Consider the following 19,580-nt stretch of genomic DNA (forward strand, 5'->3'; position numbering starts at 1 on the left):
CTCCGGATCCTAATGAGGCTTCCCACGCCGTCCTGCGTCCCACGGGGGTCTCGCTGCAGCCCTCTGAAAAGCCGGCGACAGGCCCGACTGTAATTTCAATATTTACCTTTGCTGGCTCCAGCGGGGGCGCTGTGGCTGCATTCGGCTTGGAAATAGACGGAAATACCCGATCTCCGTCGGGTCCGCTCTACTGCGCAGGCGCCAGAGACTTCCGGAGGAGATCGGGTATTTCCGCCTACTTCGGAGCCGACAGCCGTCAGAGCGCCTGCGCAGGAGCCAGGAAGGTAAATATTACGTCACGGCTGTACAGAGGGCTGCAGCGAGACCCCCGAGGGACGCAGGACGGCGTGGGAAGCCTCATTAGGATCCGGAGGCTTCCCCCACCCGAGGTGAGTACCCCCCAGGGGACGTTTTGCCGTTACAGTTCCTCTTTAAGCTAGTTTTCTGGTATGTTTTAATGTAAAAACTGTACTAGCTATAATACACAGAAGGCCATTTCCCAAACCACTGGTTCTCTACATGTTATCTGGTCCACTGCTTTCAATTATATTGAGACACTAAAAAGGAACTGGAATAAAGATCTTGTTTTGTGGCTTTGCACTGATTTAACCAACATTTTTGTTCCTTACATTTGACCCAGTGTACCAAATCTAGAGACAACCAGACAAGTAGTGTTTTTTAGAAAGGTGTAAGTACTCAACACAGGCAGGCTTTGTGCTTTTTCTTGTCATAACAGGTTTCCTTCAAAGAACCCTTAAACAAAGAGGTATATAGATGCTGCCATATTTATTCCCTTTTAAAGGGAACCAGAGATGAACGTTTCACACAAAATAAACATATCAGTTGATAGCTTGTAAAGAATAAATGCTCTACCTGATAATTTTGCCGCTCTGGTGTGCCTTTTTTAGTATGTTTTATCCATTATTGCTCCAGGAAAAATCAAATATGGCCGCCAGCTCATATCCCTTCTCCTTCCGGGTTATATGAGTTGTTCTGGATGTGCTGTCTAGGCTATATGAGACTAGGCTTCTATCTAGGCTATATGAGAAAGGCTGCTGTGTGCTTTCATTTTGGTATGATGTACTGCCTGTAGGACGTGTCTCTCATAGGAATAAAACTGCCGTTATTATCAGTATCTAGTGCACACAGAGCACACAGGGATCATATTGCAGCCACAGAGCTTCTCTCTCAGCAGAGCAGCCCCTCCCAGTCATCACAGCTCTCAGTATGCAAAGCAGGAAATCTAAGCCAGGAGAGGGGAAGGCTTGGGCTTGAAAACACTTCACAGAAGAGTGACTCAGCTATAATGATTCCAGGTCAAACCTCGACTGAATAGTCGGTGGATTCTTATCACAGCTGCTAATAGACTTATTAAGCAGATAACAATGAAACTAAAAGCAGGGTAGGTGTTTACTGTCATTTTCCCACTGATAAATGTAATAAAATACATGAGGGTGCTTCATCTCTGGTTCTCTTTAAACAATACCAGTTGCCTGGCATCCTGCTGATCTATTTGGCTGCAATATTGTCTGAATGACACACCTAAAACAAGCATGTGGCTAATACAGTCAGAATTCAGTCAGAATACCCAATCTGCAGGCTGGTTCAGGGTCTATGGTTAAAAGAGAGGCAATTTGTATTGATTAAATAGAAATAAAATGTCAGCCTCCATAGCCCTCTCATTTCAGGTGTGTTTTGAAGGGTACCTAAAGTAAAAGTAATGTGCCTAGTTTAATTAACTGGGGCTTCTTCCAGGCCACTCACCATCATTCCAGCCTGCTCCATTAAAGGGAAGGTCCGAGGAATGCAAAAATAAAAAATGCACTTACAGTACCTGGGGCTTCTTCCAGCCCCTAAATCCGTCCTGTGCCCTTGCCGCAGCTCCAGTGGCTCCCGGTCCACTCTGGTGGAGAAGCTGACCTTGCCAGGTTGGTTTCCACTTTGGCTTTCCTTTGCGCTCCAGCTGTGGTTCACTGGTCATGCTGAGTCATCTGGACTGTACAGCGCAGGCGCAGTAGTTCTGCGCCTGCGCTGTACAGTCCAGATGACGTCAGCGTGACTCTGAGAGCCGCATGTGCAGGCACAGTAGGAATCCTGCGCCGGAGGGGAGCCAGGACCACCAGCGGTGAGCGGAGCTGCAGCGCGGGCACAGAATGGCTGGCAGGGGCTAGAGGAGGCCCCAGGTAAGTGGATTTTTTTTATTTTTTATTTGCTCGATGTGTCCTTTAAGCACCTATGCCCCTCTGGAAAATGGCTGACTGAGACATGTGCCTTCTCGATCGCGCTCCCATATCCTGGCGCTTGTGCAGTTTTTCTGAACTGTGCAAACGCCAAATGCTCCCGGACATGGGAGCGAGGTTAAGGAGGTGCACGGCCTGGAGCTTTCAGAGGGACAGCTTTTGAATGGAAGAGAGCAGAACAATGGCAAGGGACCACACGGACCTTCACTTTATGTTTCCTTTAAAACCCAGCTGTGCTCAAGGGCTAGACCAGTGTAGTGTAAGATACTTTGGACTGCCCCAGAACGATTTACTGGCCTTTGTCTCATACTGGACAACTGCACATGTTTTATAAAAAAAACATCCTGGTTGTGGAATATCTATCTTTATATAGTGTGAGTAAACATTAAAATTCCCCTACTTGTGTTGTCTTGAAGGTAATGTTGCAAATCAGGATGTTTCTGAGTTTGTTTCTTTTTTTACATTCAGTTCTTTTTTACACAGGAACTGGTTGTCATAATACATGATTTTTGAATCACAACCAGACCAGAGTCACCAATTATACCCTGGCCTGTCCATAAGTATAGTGAGTATGGTCAACGCTGTCGTTTTCCTAGTTCACAACTTTACCACATTTGGCATTTAGAAAACATAATGGAAGTGTATGCAAAACTTTATTTTAACTATTACGGATTTATTTTATCAACAGCAAAAATAAAGACTGCCTGCATTTATTACATAAATAATTTTTACAGATATACAGAAACAGGATCTTTAAATAAAATGGTAAAACATTGATAAAATTGTTTACATTAAAGGGCGCCTAAACTGAGAGGAATATGAAGGCTGCCATATTTATTTCCTTATAAACCATTCCAGATGCCAGGCAGTCTTGCTGCTCTCTTTGGCTGCAGTAGTATCTGAATCACACACCTGAAACAAGCATGCAATTTGCAAGTGAAGTCTGACTTGGTCAAGTCGGACAGCAGTCAGAAGCACCTGATCTGCATATGCGTGTTCAGGGTCTAGGGCTAAGGGCCTTTTTCCACTAGCCTGCGATTTGCGATTTGCTTCTGATCGCAAATCGCAAGGTACATTAAACTAATGGAAACTGCAGCAGCAATTTCCATTAGTGCGATCCGATTGCGATCCAATTTTGGTCAAAGCGCAATCGTCGTCCTGCCGCGTTTTGTATGCGATTGAGCTGGACTATAATGAGTATAGTAGCTCAATCGCAATCGCATGGTGGAAATTGAAACGCGATTGCGATCGCGATCGGAATCGCGATTTCATAGTGGAAAAGAGCCCTAAAGGTATTAGAGGCAGAAGATGAGCAGGACAGCCAGACAACCAGTAACGTTTAAAAGGAAATAAATATGGCAGCCTCCGTATCCCTCTCAGTTCAGGTGTTCTTTAAGTAGGTCTCTTTCATGTATATAAAAAAGCATTTTAAAAAAATCAATGATTTTGTGTTCCATCACTGAGTTGAATGCAGAAGATTTCACCTTTTATTTCTTACAAAAACGTAATTTGCCTGGCTGTCATGCTAATCCTATTGGGTTCAATACTGGGTCTGTGTCATTTTCCTTTACTGATTCACACTCGAGTAATGCTGGCCACATACTTAGCATATTGAACTAGGAGATTTTTATTAGCGCCACTGAACATAAAATCAGTGCAGGTGGTTTACAGAAGCCAATATGTAATGCAGCTTTATTAGGTGGATGGGGAACATCTAATCAGGTGCTGATGGAAACGAGGGAATTCTCAGTGAGTATAATGTTTTAGATTTTTTGATCAATTACCAATCAGGAAATAGATCATAGTGTTTAATTTTTCAACAAGTTGACTACCCCCCCCCCCCCCCCTCCTCCTTTGTGGATCACTCATGGTTACACTGAGCAAGAGGCCAAAAATCAGCTTAGCAGACCAGCAAGTAGCATTTTAAAGGGAAACATACAAGGAAAACCCTACATCCTATGATTCAGTATATGTCCTTTAATAAGGCATGTATTCAATAATGATATCTGCAGCGTTTGCAGTGTTGTTACACCCATACACTGTGACAGTTTGTTGCATTATACAGATTACTTTCATTTCCTTTATTTTTGCACAGATTGTACAATCTGGAGTTGTACAGTGATAGAACATTTTGCTGAGTGTAAGAGAGTTACATTGTATATCAAACAAATACAATTTTGAATATATTTTATTACTTGTTATTCTGCTCTGTAGGTTATATACAGTACATGTGTTATTTTCAAATTGGAATGGATAGTAGCAAAGGCTACCAAAGTATTACTATATGCTCAGTATTTTAACAAAATCTTTGGGCAGGAAATCAGTCACTGTGTTGATGTTAGTTCTTATGTGGATGGGTACTCAAAACTGATAGCTCCTTTCAGCCCTATCCTATTTGTATCTCATTTGAATCAAGCAGAGCAGAGATTTCCTACACACGTACACAGTACTTTATGGAGGACATGTAACCTGTAACCACTAACTGTCCCTCAATGGGGCTCATAATAATCTGGTCTATGTCTAATTATCTGTATGTTTTGGGGATACAGTGGAAAACTTAAAGAGGAACTCCAGTGAAAATAATGTAATAAAAAAGTGCTTCATTTTTACAATAATTATGTATAAATAATTTAGTCAGTGTTTGCCCATTGTAAAATCTTTAAAATCCCTGACTTACATTCTGACATTTATTACATTGTGACATTTTTACTGTTGGCAGGTGATGTATCTGCTGTATGCTTTTTTGGCAGTTAGAAACAGCTGTAAACAGCTATTTCCCACAATGCAGCAAGGTTCACAGACAGGAAACTGCCAAGAGTACGTACTTTTCTTGTTTCTTGTGGGAGGGGTTTCACCACAATGTCAGCCATACAGTGCCCCCTGATGGTCTGTTTGTGAAAAGGAATAGATTTCTCATGTAAAAGGGGGTATCAGCTACTGATTGGGGTAAAGTCCAATTCTTGGTCTGAGTTTATCTTTAAGGAGCCAGGAGTAAAGCCACACCACACCAAACACTACAAACTTAACTATCCATGTAATGTTCTTCAGTCACCCAATAATATAAAAGAGCATTTACATTAAGCGATACAAGGTGAGGGATGTTATTTAAATATTAACATCATATGCCAACATGTCAGTATGAAAGGTTTGGCAAAATCATTAGATGAACAGAAGTAATCCAGTGTAGGAGAAGCTTCTTACGCTTCAGTGTGGACACTAACATTCATGTATAGCAGCAGCAGGGGATATTGTGCACTGATAACGGGTCCAATGAATCCCTTCATTATTTTAAAGTGAAAAAAACAACAACAAAACTCTAACAACTTTTAACCTTTTGTGAATGTGATCTGTTACATCAACAATAATAATCATATCCAGAAACCTTAACATTTGAACTTCAGCCATCTGTCACAAAAAATGTTTAATACTCTACAGTATTTACTGTAATATAGAAACTTACTTTTCTTTGGATAAGAGACTCTCCTTCACAGAAGTGGGTAATATCTAAATATAGCAAAACTGAAGGCAATTAAAACATTGCTAACATTACAATTTAAATTAATGAAAATAATATTTTTTTTCTTAAAAGGCCCCTTTTCCACTTTCTGCAATGCGTTGCGACCCTTCCACCTAACGCACCTCATCACAATGGCCATTAAAGTCAATGGAGCATGACACACTTACTGTGATGTGATCCCATGTTAGTGCTTCAGCTGATGTAGAAGCTGCAGTGCGTTATCGAACACCAAGCATGACACCGGAAGCAATGAAAGTCAGTAGTTATGTACAAATTTGGAATTTTTGTCACCTGTGCAGTGTGGTGTACATGCACAGATGCAGAATTTCAGGTGACATACAGTATTTCCTTTCAGCAGTATACAGGTGACTGAACGGTGTGGCTATTTAAAGGCAGGATGCCTCCAATTTCCCTGTCAATGCAGTTTGCCTCATATACTAAGTGGTGTGTAAAAGTGCTGTGTGATGCAATTCAGTGGCCATTTTGCTCCATGCAAAATTCACTGCACCTAGTGTAAAGGGACCCTAAAGCTATTTTTATCCCCCATTTTACAATTTTGTACTGTAGGAGTATAACTACCCATACAGGCTCAAACCCACTAGCAGCATTTTCTAAGCACTAATGATTTGAAAAGCTCTTGCTAATCCAATGCTATGGGGGATTTTTATAAAATCACAACCATCAAGTGGGATCACACCCATAGCATTACATTAGCAAGAGTTTTTCAAATCACAAGCACTTAGAAATGGCTTAGTAATGTACTGCTAGTGGGTTCCAGGCCTAAGAGTATTACAGTATGTATATTAACCACTTGCCGATGGGCGGCGGCAAAGTGGACGCCGAAAGGACCGCAATACGCCATTCGGCGGCGGCTCCTTTCGGCTCTGCGGGGCAGCGATCGCGTCACTGGTGACGCGCGCTGCCCCTGGCAACAGCCTCCGCCCACCCGCGACGTCATCCCGCCGGCCGGTAGTAAGCGCTGGCGGGATGTAAATACTTGATCGCCGCATACAAAGTGTATAATACACTTTGTAATGCATACAAAGTGTATTATACAGGCTGCCTCCTGCCCTGGTGGTCCCAGTGATCGAGGGACCACCAGAGCAGGCTGCAGACACCCTAAGTCGCACCCAAACACACTGATCTGCCCCCCCCCTGCCCTCTGATCGCCCACAGCACACCTCAGACCTCCCCCCCTGTGTACTGTATACATCTATAGTCCCCTGTAATCACCTGTCAATCACCCGTCAATTACCCATCAATCACCCCCTGTCACTGCTACCCGGCAGATCAGACCCTAACCTGACTCTTTTGGGCATCTGATCACCCACCCACACCATCAGATCGCCCACAGACCCACCCTCAGATCACGTCCAAAGTGCATTGTTTACATCTGTTCTGCCATCTAATCACCCACTGATCACCCATCAATCACCCATCAATCACCCCCTGTCACCGCTACCAATCAGATCAGACCCCTATCTGCCCCTAGGGCACCCAATCACCCGCCCACACCCTCAGAACACCCTTAGACCCCCCCAGACCTCCCCCCCTGTGTACTGTATACATATATCCTCCCCTGTAATCACCCGTCAATCACCCGTCAATCACCCCCTGATCACCTCACCAGTGCATTGATTGCATCTATTCCCCCCTCTAATCACACCTTGAGACACCCATCAATCACCTCCTGTCACTACCTGTCACCCCCTAGCACAACTACCCATCAGATCAGGCCCTAATTTGCCCCGTGTGGGCTCCTGATCACTCGGCCAAACCCTCAGATCCCCTTCAGACCCCCTTCCGATCACCTCCCCACTGCATTGATTGCATCTATTTTCCCCTCTAATCACCCCCTGAGACACCCATCAATCACCTCCAGTCACCCCCCTAGCACTCCTATCCATCAGATCAGGCCCAATACAACCTGTCATCTAAGAGGCCACCCTGCTTATGACCGGTTCCACAAAATTCGCCCCCTCATAGACCACCTGTCATCAAAATAACACTAATGCATGCCAACTGATTAAGTGTAAAAGGGCCCTAACAGTAAAGTGAATAATAAGTGATAGATGCTGTACCAAAGTGCAAGGCCTGTGAAGTAGAAAAGAGAGACAAAGAAAATCTGTCAGTGAGACACAACAAGATCTGTTAATTTAGTACATAGCAAAGAAATGAACAGCGCTACTTAAAAACAGATAAGTGCCTACCTGCAAGAGAGTGCAAGCCCCACTGGTGGGATAATAAAATACACACCCAGGATACACATAACCTGTCTACCACTGGAGGATGTTGGTTTCCTGTAACAGCTTGCATGCAACTTGTTAAGTACTCATCCCTCCCACTGCGGAGAAGTCATCCCCCTATGGGAGGGGACCTAACACTAACTAAATCCTAACCTATGCATATGCATAGCCTGGGTGCGCTACCAAATAAAATCGAAAATTGAAAATTGCGCAAAAGGTGGATCAGCGCATCACAAGGCCGCCTCCGAATGGCCTACAATCAGAGGTGCGCTGAGCCCCCCCAGAAACTGCAAACGCACCGTGAACCCAAACAGAAGCTCTGCATATACACCAAAAGCAAGGCTGCTAAGTGGGAGCAGCTGACCAAAATTTAATTAAATTAGTGCATAGTAAAGAAATGAACAGCGCTACTTAAAAAAAGATAAGTGCCTACCTGCAAGAGAGTGCAAGCTCAACTGGTGGGATAAAATACACACACAGCATACACATAACCTGTCTACCACTGGAGGATGTTGGTTTCCTGTAACAGCTTGCATGCAACTTGTTAAGTACTCGTCTCTCCCACTGCGGAGAAGTCATCCCCCTATGGGAGGGGACCTAACACTAACTAAATCCTAACCTATGCATATGCATAGCCTGGGTGCGCTACCAAATAAAATCAAAAATTGAAAATTGCGCAAAAGGTGGATCAGCGCATTACCAGGCTGCCTCCAAATGGCCTACAATTGTCCCATAGAATTAAGAGCTGGTTGTATGCCTCCTAGAGGTCATCTTTATAATCTGTCAGGACCTGAGAAAGTGGCAATGCAGGAATACATTAAAGAAAACTTGGCCAAAGGCTTCATCCGTCCTTCCCGGTCACCAGCCGGGGCTGGCTTCTTTTTTGTACAGAAAAAGGACAGTGGGCTTAGACCCTGCATTGACTATCATGGTTTGAATAAGATCACAGTAAAAAATCGTTATCCGTTGCCTCTGATTGACGATTTGTTTGCTCAGGTGACCAATGCCAGTATCTTCTCCAAGTTGGACCTGCGAGGTGCATACAACCTGGTACGCATTAGGGACGGTGATTAATGGAAGACGGCATTCAACACGCCCGACGGGCATTACGAGTATTTGGTTATGCCCTTCAGGTTGTGTAATGCCCCTGCCGTCTTCCAGGAGTTAATCAATGAGGTTTTCAGGGAGGTACTGGGAAAATTTGTGCTAGTTTATCTAGACGACATACTGATTTTCTCTCCTAATTTGACAGAACATCGTAAACACGTCAAGTTTGTTATAAGAAAATTAAGAGCACTGTCTGTAACACCTGCTCCTCAGGTGATCATCCTTGCAGCACAGTCAGTGGTCCCTGCTCCTCAGGTGTCCACTGGCTGCAGTACAGTCTGAATCTCCTGCTCCTCGGGAGATTCTTGGCTGTAGTGTAGTCTTAATCACCTGCTCCTCAGGTGATCATCCTTGCAGCACAGTTAGTGGTCCCTGCTCCTCAGGTGTCCACTGGCTGCAGTATAGTCTGAATCCCCTGCTCCTCAGGGGATCCTTGGCTGCAGTATTGTCTGAATCTTCCGCTCCTCGGGAGATCTCCTCTTCTCATTACTGTTGCACCAAAACACAATCCCACATTGGTTGGGACAACGGGACGTGTCTAGCTATACTAGCATTATTGGTGATTCTGCAGAACATCACATAATCAGGTATAGTATCTGTATTATTGGTGATACTGCAGATCACCAATAATCAGAAAAATCTGTGTTGCTGACACCAATCGTTACAGCTACCAAATAAAATCAAAAATTGCGCAAAAGTTGGATCAGCGCATCACCAGGCCACCTCCGAATGGCCTACAATCAGAGGTGCGCTGAGCCCCCCCAGAAACTGCAAACGCACCTTAAACCTAAACAGAAGTTCTGCATATACACAAAAAGCAAGGCTGCTAAGTGGAAGCAGATGACCAAAAATGAATTAAATTAGTACATAGCAAAGAAATGAACAGCGCTACGAGCGAGTCGGAGGGACGAGTACTTAACAAGTTGCATGCAAGCTGTTACAGGAAACCAACATCCTCCAGTGGTAGACAGGTTATGTGTATGCTGGGTGTGTATTTTATCCCACCAGTGGGGCTTGCACTCTCTTGCAGGTAGGCACTCTGCAGTGGGAGGGACGAGTACTTAACAAGTTGCATGCAAGCTGTTACAGGAAACCAACATCCTCCAGTGGTAGACAGGTTATGTGTATGCTGGGTGTGTATTTTATCCCACCAGTAGGGCTTGCACTCTCTTGCAGGTAGGCACTTATCTGTTTTTAAGTAGCGCTGTACATTTCTTTGCTATGTACTAATTTAATTCAATTTTGGTCAGCTGCTCCCAACTGTTTGGGTTCAAGGTGCGTTTGCTGTTTCTGGGGGGGCTCAGCGCACCTCTGATTGTAGGCCATTCGGAGGCGGCCTGGTGATGCGCTGATCCACCTTTTGCGCAATTTTCAATTTTCGATTTTATTTGGTAGCGCACCCAGGCTATGCATATGCATAGGTTAGGATTTAGTTAGTGTTAGGTCCCCTCCCATAGGGGGATTACTTCTCTGCAGTGGGAGGGACGAGTACTTAACAAGTTGCATGCAAGCTGTTACAGGAAACCAACATCCTCCAGTGGTAGACAGGTTATGTATATGCTGGGTGTGTATTTTATCCCACCAGTGGGACTTGCACTCTTTTGCAGGTAGGCACTTATCTGTTTTTAAGTAGCGCTGTTCATTTCTTTGCTATGCACTAATTTAATTCAATTTTGGTTAGCTGCTCCCACTTAGCAGCCTTGCTTTTGGTGTATATGCAGAGCTTCTGTTTGGGTTCAAGGTGCGTTTGCAGTTTCTGGGGGGGCTCAGTGCACCTCTGATTGTAGGCCATTCGGAGGCGGCCTGGTGATGCGCTGATCCACCTTTTGCGCAATTTTCCATTTTCGATTTTATTTGGTAGTGCACCCAGTCTATGCATATGCATAGGTTAGGATTTAGTTAGTGTTAGGTCCCCTCCCATAGGGGGATGACTTCTCCGCAGTGGGAGGGACGAGTACTTAACAAGTTGCATGCAAGCTGTTACAGGAAACCAACATCCTCCAGTGGTAGACAGGTTATGTATATGCTGGGTGTGTATTTTATCCCACCAGTGGGACTTGCACTCTTTTGCAGGTAGGCACTTATCTGTTTTTAAGTAGCGCTGTTCATTTCTTTGCTATGCACTAATTTAATTCAATTTTAGTTAGCTGCTCCCACTTAGCAGCCTTGCTTTTGGTGTATATGCAGAGCCTTTGTTTGGGTTCAAGGTGCGTTTGCAGTTTCTGGGGGGGCTCAGTGCACCTCTTATTGTAGGCCATTCGGAGGCGGCCTGGTGATGCGCTGATCCACCTTTTGCGCAATTTTCCATTTTCGATTTTATTTGGTAGTGCACCCAGTCTATGCATATGCATAGGTTAGGATTTAGTTAGTGTTAGGTCCCCTCCCATAGGGGGATGACTTCTCCGCAGTGGGAGGGACGAGTACTTAACAAGTTGCATGCAAGCTGTTACAGGAAACCAACATCCTCCAGTGGTAGACAGGTTATGTGTATGCTGGGTGTGTATTTTATCCCACCAGTGGGGCTTGCACTCTTTTGCAGGTAGGCACTTATCTGTTTTTAAGTAGCGCTGTTCATTTCTTTGCTATGTACTAATTTAATTCCATTTTGGTCAGCTGCTCCCACTTAGCAGCCTTGCTTTTGGTGTATATGCAGAGCTTCTGTTTGGGTTCAAGGTGCGTTTGCAGTTTCTGGGGGGGCTCAGTGCACCTCTTATTGTAGGCCATTCGGAGGCGGCCTGGTGATATGCTGATCCACATTTTGCGCAAGATCTGTTAATTTACCAGCAGAAAAAGAGAAGATTTTGTATTAGAGGCACTCTGCATCCTGTGTCAGTAAAAGAACTACAGTAAGATGAAAATAGGAACTGATGGAAGGAAAGAGTCAAATAGAGATTTAAATCGAGTGTTACACTTGCACAAGCTGGAGCTTCATTTAGTATGGAATCTATATAGCATAAAGAAAGAGTTCTTTTACTAAAGAAAGATATTGGTGCTATACCTGGGTTCATTTGTTTTCTTTGTTTCTTTTTCTCTTTTATTTCTTTGATCCCTTATTGGTTTATTTCGTTATTTTTTATTTTTTAATATTTTATTGGGGCCACAGTCAAGAGAGAGAAAGAGTCTGAGAAATCCTCTGAGCCAGAGAGTGGAAATTATTTCAGTGCCATAACCAAAAAAGTGGAAGTTGTTTCAGTACCATAAAAAAGAGAAACTCTAATAACAGAAGGTTTTGCTGAGCAATATAGCTTGGACTTGGTAACAAGGGACAGAGACTGCTTAGAACTGACGTTGCTCAGTAGACCTGTTTCTGCCCAAGCCCAGATCCACCAGCATATGGTACTGAGTTAAACAAGTGTTATATTGAGTAGTTGTTGATGCTTGTAAAAGAAAGATAGAACTGTTGTAGCTCATTTATTTGTAAAAGTAACCTGAATTTAATTATAAGTAACCTGAATTTAATTCCGCAGCTTTTACCGGTGCACCGGCTGTGAAGAGGAGTGCACCGGTAAAACCTGTGTTGAGAGTTTTTACTGGTTGAGTAGTTACCAGTTGACCATTGTTTCTGGTCACAAATAAATTCTTGATATTCACATTTAAGCCAGTGTCTGGTGGATTCCTCTCAGTCAGGGCGGAACAAGATTCAGATCGGGTTACAATACTACTTACACTCCTTTAAACATTTACATGTCCCATGACTGCACACACAGACATAGTTGTTGCCATTGGGGCCAAAAGCTCAGGCATGTATGTATGTTTTAAGATGGAGTCACCACAGGTGGGTAGGTGCAGCAATTTCTGATGCCCCATGATTTGTAGTTCCATCTCTGTCAAATTAATCTGTCCTTTAATTGCACTGAACATATTACAATTTTACCAATCAGTATATACTTCCAGAATTATACATCAATACAGTTATTCAGAGACCACTTCATTTAATCACAACTGTTGTGTCCCCTTAATAGTACCAACCCTATAATTAGTCCTTCTCCTGAGACACCAGCCTCCGGGACAAAGAAATAGATGTACTATTAGGTTTCATTAGTAGAGAATCCAGAGAGTCTTAAGTGACCTTTACTGTACCCCCTTCATAGGGCCACTATGATCAGAAAGGACTTGGTAATATTGCAATACTGTCCTCATGATGGCACTGTTTTGTGCTAATCAGTGTTTCTATTGAATCCTTCTAAGGGGTGTGTCTTCAGAGGTAACCACACTTCTTACGGTACATTTTAGCAACAAAGGTGCTAATTGACTGGCATTCATATTTCACATGGATTTACAATTTCTGGGCATACAGTAATGGCAAAAGATTTACACACATTTGCTTTCAGCTATGCACCATTTCTTTTTTTTTTTTTTTGTTCATCTGATTTGTACACTCACTTTACTAGTTTTTTATGGTAAATGAATCAAAGCTGAATTTCACCATAGACAAGGTGAGGAAATGTTACAGCACTGTAATTTTTTTTCTGATTTATTACTGTCTTTGTCCATGTAAATTTGGCTTTCTGTGCAAAAGTATTGGTGTTTAGACGGAAAAACCTTTCAAATTAGAACAAAATAAATATTGAAATTTGCTTTTTGTAGCAATGTGGAGAAGGATTTTACCAAATCATTTTATAAAAACGTTATGTGCTTCTGGTGAGCAGATTTACACTCACGCTATTTTTTTTTTTACTTTATTCTGCTTTAATCCTTAACACCAAGTAAATATGTGTCTCTCCATGGTTGAGTCTGTAGTCATAAACATAAACTCTGACTGCTGACTCAATCATTCTGAAAACTTTGCACAGTAACACCTGAAATCAGGCCATTGACTCTCAGTGGGCTTTTTATGTTCTCTTTTGCAAAGTTAATAAATATTTTCAAGCAAAATCAATGTAACAGCTTGGTGGACAGAGTGATTTACTACAGTCTGTCTGCTCAGTATTAGTGCTATTCGCACAGAGGCTTTACTCACTGTTTAGTTTGCAGTCTACTACACACTCCTTATGTTAGCACACAAGTCCTTTTCCACTCCATTACTCACGCTCTATTGGCAGTGTTAGTATTAGCATGTTGTTATAATGGTTACTTTTATCTTTACACCAGCAAACGTAATGTCGCAGCTGTAACAAACCCAAGATGGTTCCAGCTGCAGCCAGGTGCGTTACATAAATCGTATCAAACTCTGCCATAAAGTATGAATATTTAAAGTGAACCTGAGGTAAAAATACATTTATGTGATAAACAATTGTATCTATCCTCCTACCTCTAAAACTGACTTTTAACTGGATATCCCAGTTTTATCTTACGTTTAAAAACTTAAAAAGTATATTCAATGTTTTATTGTCTCTGCTTAAGACACAGTTTTTCAAGTCTCCCAGAGCTAAACTACATGAATTATTAGCCTTTTTTTATCTGTACCCTGCACACAAAAGCTGTTTTCTTTCAGGAAGGAGTTTTATGACTGTAGCTCCTTATCAGTGAGGATTACACTGTAGTTCGAGTGGGTCCCGACTGGATAGAAGCTGTCAGTTGCATACTTGAATGTTAACTCTTTCAGGCAGAAATAGAAAAAAGGAGCACAGCTAGTTATATGTACTGTATGTTTGGCACTGTATATACACATGTCTTTCTCATCATGTTACATGTCATCTCAGGTACACTTTAAAAGTGTTAAATTAGGTTACATACAGTAAAACAGTTAAAGTACCCCTGAACTGACGGGATTTAATTAACAAACTTTTTGCTGTTTAACCACTGATTAAGGACTGCAGTCTTAAAACCCGGGACCAGACACTTTTTTTCCATTCAGACCACTGCAGCTTTAACGGTTTATTGCTTGGTCATACAACCTACTATCGAATTGAATTTTACCTCCTTTTCTTGTCACTAATACAGCTTTCTTTTGGTGCTATTTGATTGCTGCTGTGATTTTTAGTTGTTATTATATTCATAAAAAAAGACATGAATTTTGTCCAAAAAAATTTTTTCTCACTTTCTGTGCTGACATTTTTCAAATAAAGTAAAATTTCTATATACATTTTTGTCCAAATTTATTGTGCTACATCTCTTTGATGAAAAAAAATCCAATAAGTGTATATTTATTGGTTTCGGTAGAAGTTATAGCGTTTACAAACTATGGTTCAAAAAGTAAATTTTCCCATTTTAAAGCATCTCTGACTTTTCTGAGCACCTGTCATGTTTCATAAGGTGCTAGAATTCCAGGATAGTATAAATACCCCCCAAATTACCCCATTTTGGAAAGAAGGCATCCCAAAGTATTCACTAAGAGGCATGGTGAGTTCATAGAAGATTTTGTTTTTTGTCACAAGTTTAGCGGAAAATGACAAAAAAAAAATAAAATTCTATTTCTGCTAACTTATGACAAAAAAAATGAAATCTGCCACGGACTCACCATGCCCCTCTCTGAATACTTTGGAGTGTCAGCGGAAATTGATTTTTATTGTTTTTTTCCACAGAGTGTCATTTTCCGCTAACTTGTGACAAAAAATAAAATCTTCTATGAACTCATCATACACCTAACAGAATACCTTGGGGTGTCTTCTTTCTAAAATGGGGTCACTTGTGGGTTTCCTATACTGCCCTGGCATTTTAGGGGCCCAAAACCGTGAGGAGTAGTCTAGAAACCAAATGCTTCAAAATGACTGTTCAGGGGTATAAGCATCTGCAAATTTTGATGACAGGTGGTCTGAGGGGCCGAAATTTGTGGAACCGGTCATAAGCAGGGTGGCCTCTTAGATGACAGGTTGTATTGGCACTGAAGTGCAGGAACCGCAGGATGTTCTCAAATCGTGACCTGGACATGGCAGCAGAGAACATGGGCATGTGATGTATTGGTTTTTGACTAGACCCATGTTAAGGAGAAGGCCCCTAGACCCATGTTAAGGAGAAGGCCCCACGTTCAGGAACTTGGAGTGGTTTCCACCGAAAAGGCTGGGCATGGTAGCTTCTTTGATTGGCGGTTGCGTATTGTGTGGCATAACGGTTGATCTCAGCCACAATTAAGTCTTAGAGACCAGCGGTGATCAGAAAAAAAAATTCTGTCACTGCGGTGGAGCGGTTGAGGGTTTGGCCGAGTGAGCAGGAGCCCACACGGGGCAAATTAGGGCCTGATCTGATGGGTAGGTGTGCTAGGGGGTGACAGGTGGTGACAGGAGGTAAGTGACGGGTGTCTCAGGGTGTGATTAGAGGGGAGAATAGATGCAAGCAATGCACTGGGGAGGTGATCGGGGGGTCTGAGGGCGATCTGAGGGTGTGGTGGGTAATTGGATCCCGCAAGGGGCAGATTAGGGTCTGATCTGATGGGTAGCATTGACAGGTGGTGACAGGGGGTGATTGATGGGTGATCAGTGGATGATTAGAGGGGAGAACAGATGTACATAATGCACTGTGGAGGTGATCAGGGGGGGGGGGTGTCTGAGGGCGATCTGAGGGTGTGGGCGGGTGTTTGGGTGCCCGCAAGGAGCAGATTAGGGTCTGATCTGATGGGTAGCAGTGACAGGTGGTGACAGCGGGTGACGGGGTGATTGATAGGTGATCAGGGTGTGATTAGAGGGGAGAATAGATGCAAGCAATGCACTGGCGAGGTGATCGGGGGGGGGGGGGGGGTCTGAGGGCGATCTGAGGATGTGGGCAGGTAATTGGGTGCTCACAAGCGGCAGATGAGGGTCTGATCTGATGGGTATGATGGGTAGCAGTGACAGGTGGTGAGAGGGGGTGATTGATAGGTGATTGATGGGTGATCAGTGGGTGATTAGAGGAGAGAATAGATGCAAGAAATGCACTGGTGAGGTGATCAGGGGGGGTCTGAGGGCGATCTGAGGGTGTGAGCGGGTAATTGGGTGCCCGCAAGGGGCAGATTAGGGTCTGATCTGATGGGTAGCAGTGACAGGTGGTGACAGGGGGTGATTGATGGGTGATTGATGGGTGATTAGTGGGTGATTAGAGGGGAGAACAGATGTAAACAATGCACTTGGGAGGTGATCTTAGGGCGGGTCTGCGGGCGATCTGGGTTAGGGTCTGATTTGATTGGTGTCAGTGACAGGTGGTGACAGGGGGTGATTGATGGGTGATTGACAGGTGATTGTCAGGTGATCAGAGGGTGATTACAGGGGAGAATAGATGTATACAGTTCACAGGGGGGGGGGGGTCTGGGGAGGATCTGAGGGGGTGGGGGGGGGTGATCAGGAGCCGCCAGGTGGCAGTTTAGGACCTGATCTAAAATATAGCATTGACAGATAGTGACAGGGGGTGATTGATGGGTGATTAGGGGCGTGATTGGGTGCAAACAGTGGTCTGAGGGGATGATCGGGGGGTCTGAGGGGTGCTGTGGGTGATCAGGGGGCAGGGGGGACAGAATCAGTGTGTGTGTGTCATTACATACACAGCTGCCTCCTACCCTGGTGGTCCCTCGATCACTAGGACCACCAGGGTAGGAGGCAGCCTGTATAATACACTTTGTATACATTACAAAGTGTATTATACACTTTGTAGCGGCAGATCGAGGGTTAACAACCCGCCGGCACTGCTGATTGGCCGGCGGGTTGACATCGCGGGTGGGCGGAGCCTAATGCCTGGAGATGCGCGCAGTCCCCGGTTATTCAGTCCCCCAGGTGACGCCGCCGATCGGCGTTAGGCGGTCCTGGGGGTGCCACTTTGCCAACGCCCATAGGTAGTGGGCGGTCGGCAAGTGGTTAAGTGGTGCTGCAATATATGTCCAGCACCACTCTCAAAGTTCCGTGCTCCCAGGAGTCCCAGTTCTAGTCAGCCAAAATCTTCGATTGGACTAGAACGTCGAATCTGGACAGGGAGGATATGGCGGTTATCCTCCTCATTCACGCTCCCTTGTGCTGTCATTTAACCACTTAAGTACCAGCGGTCTCTGGCCCCTTAAGGACCAGAGACTGCAGGTACAATACAGACGGAATCCCGACGAATCGCCGTGCATACCCGCTGCAAGCCTGCAACCGCTATCACCCCCGCACGCCGCGATCCTCCTGACTTAGACTCTGCCGTCTCTATGACGGCAGAGTTATGTGAGCCGGTCAGGAGCCGCTTTCATTGGCTCCTGACCGTGTCTATCAATGTAAGTCAATGGGAGCGGCTTACATTGATAGACACGGCAAGGAGCCAATGAAATGGACTCCTGACCGGCTCACATGGCTCTGCCGTCATAGAGACAGGTAGAGCAAGTGAGCTGCGGCGAGAGACGTCGGAGTTGAGCAGCGCGATTGGCGGGGAGTGATGGAAATGGTGGATGCACGCAGTGGGCGGTGATATAAATCTACACCCTGCCAGCCAGCCCACCAAAACAGGGCGTAGATTTCAATCATCTAGGTCCTAAAGTAGTTGAAGACCTGTAAGAAAGAAAAAGAAACAGCACCGCACAACCCACCTTCTCCTGGATCCGATCACTGCCTTTTGCGCCTTGTCAGCTCTCCCGTTCTGCCTCCATGTCAGCTGTATCTGCCGGCATCTTCACTGCAATGATGCTGACCCTGAAGTACTTTCAGATTAATTCCTGGTCAGCACGGTGAAGATGCACGCAGATGCGGGGGACACTGCGGCAGAACGGGAGAGCTGACAAGGCCAGGGCCGGCGCTACCATAGAGGCAAAGGAGGCAATTACCCCAGGGCCCCAGAGCCTGTAGGGGTCCCCAGTAGTGTTGGGCGAACATCTAGATGTTCGGGTTCGGGCCGAACAGGCCGAACATGGCCGCGATGTTCGGGTGTTCGACCCGAACTCCGAACATAATGGAAGTCAATGGGGACCCGAACTTTTGTGCTTTGTAAAGCCTCCTTACATGCTACATACCCCAAATTTACAGGGTATGTGCACCTTGGGAGTGGGTACAAGAGGAAAAAAAATTTTAGCAAAAAGAGCTTATAGTTTTTGAGAAAATTGATTGTAAAGTTTCAAAGGAAAAATTGTCTTTTAAATGCTGAAAATGTCATGTTTCTTTGCACAGGTAACATGGTTTTTACCGCCAGGCAGTCATAAATGTAATAAAGATAAGAGGTTCAATAAACAGGGACCGGTAACGCTAACCCAGCAGCAGCAGCAGCACACGTGATGGAACAGGAGGAGGCGCAGGAGGAGAAGGCCACGCTTTTTGAGACACAACAACCCAGGCCTTGCATGAGGACAAGAAGCGTGCGGATAGCATGCTTTTTACCGCCATGCAGTCATAAATGTAATAAAGATAAGAGGTTCAATAAACAGGGACCGGTAACGCTAACCCAGCAGCAGCAGCAGCACACGTGATGGAACAGGAGGAGGCGCAGGAGGAGAAGGCCACGCTTTTTGAGACACAACAACCCAGGCCTTGCATGAGGACAAGAAGCGTGCGGATATAGCAGCAATGCTTTTTGCCGCCATGCAGTCATAAATGTAATAAAGAGAAGAGGTTCCATAAACAGGGACCGGTAACGCTAACCCAGCAGCAGCACAGAGCACACGTGATG

This window comes from Hyperolius riggenbachi, chromosome 5 (genome assembly GCF_040937935.1).
Source record: "Hyperolius riggenbachi isolate aHypRig1 chromosome 5, aHypRig1.pri, whole genome shotgun sequence".
NCBI classification, from domain to species: Eukaryota; Metazoa; Chordata; class Amphibia; order Anura; family Hyperoliidae; genus Hyperolius; species Hyperolius riggenbachi.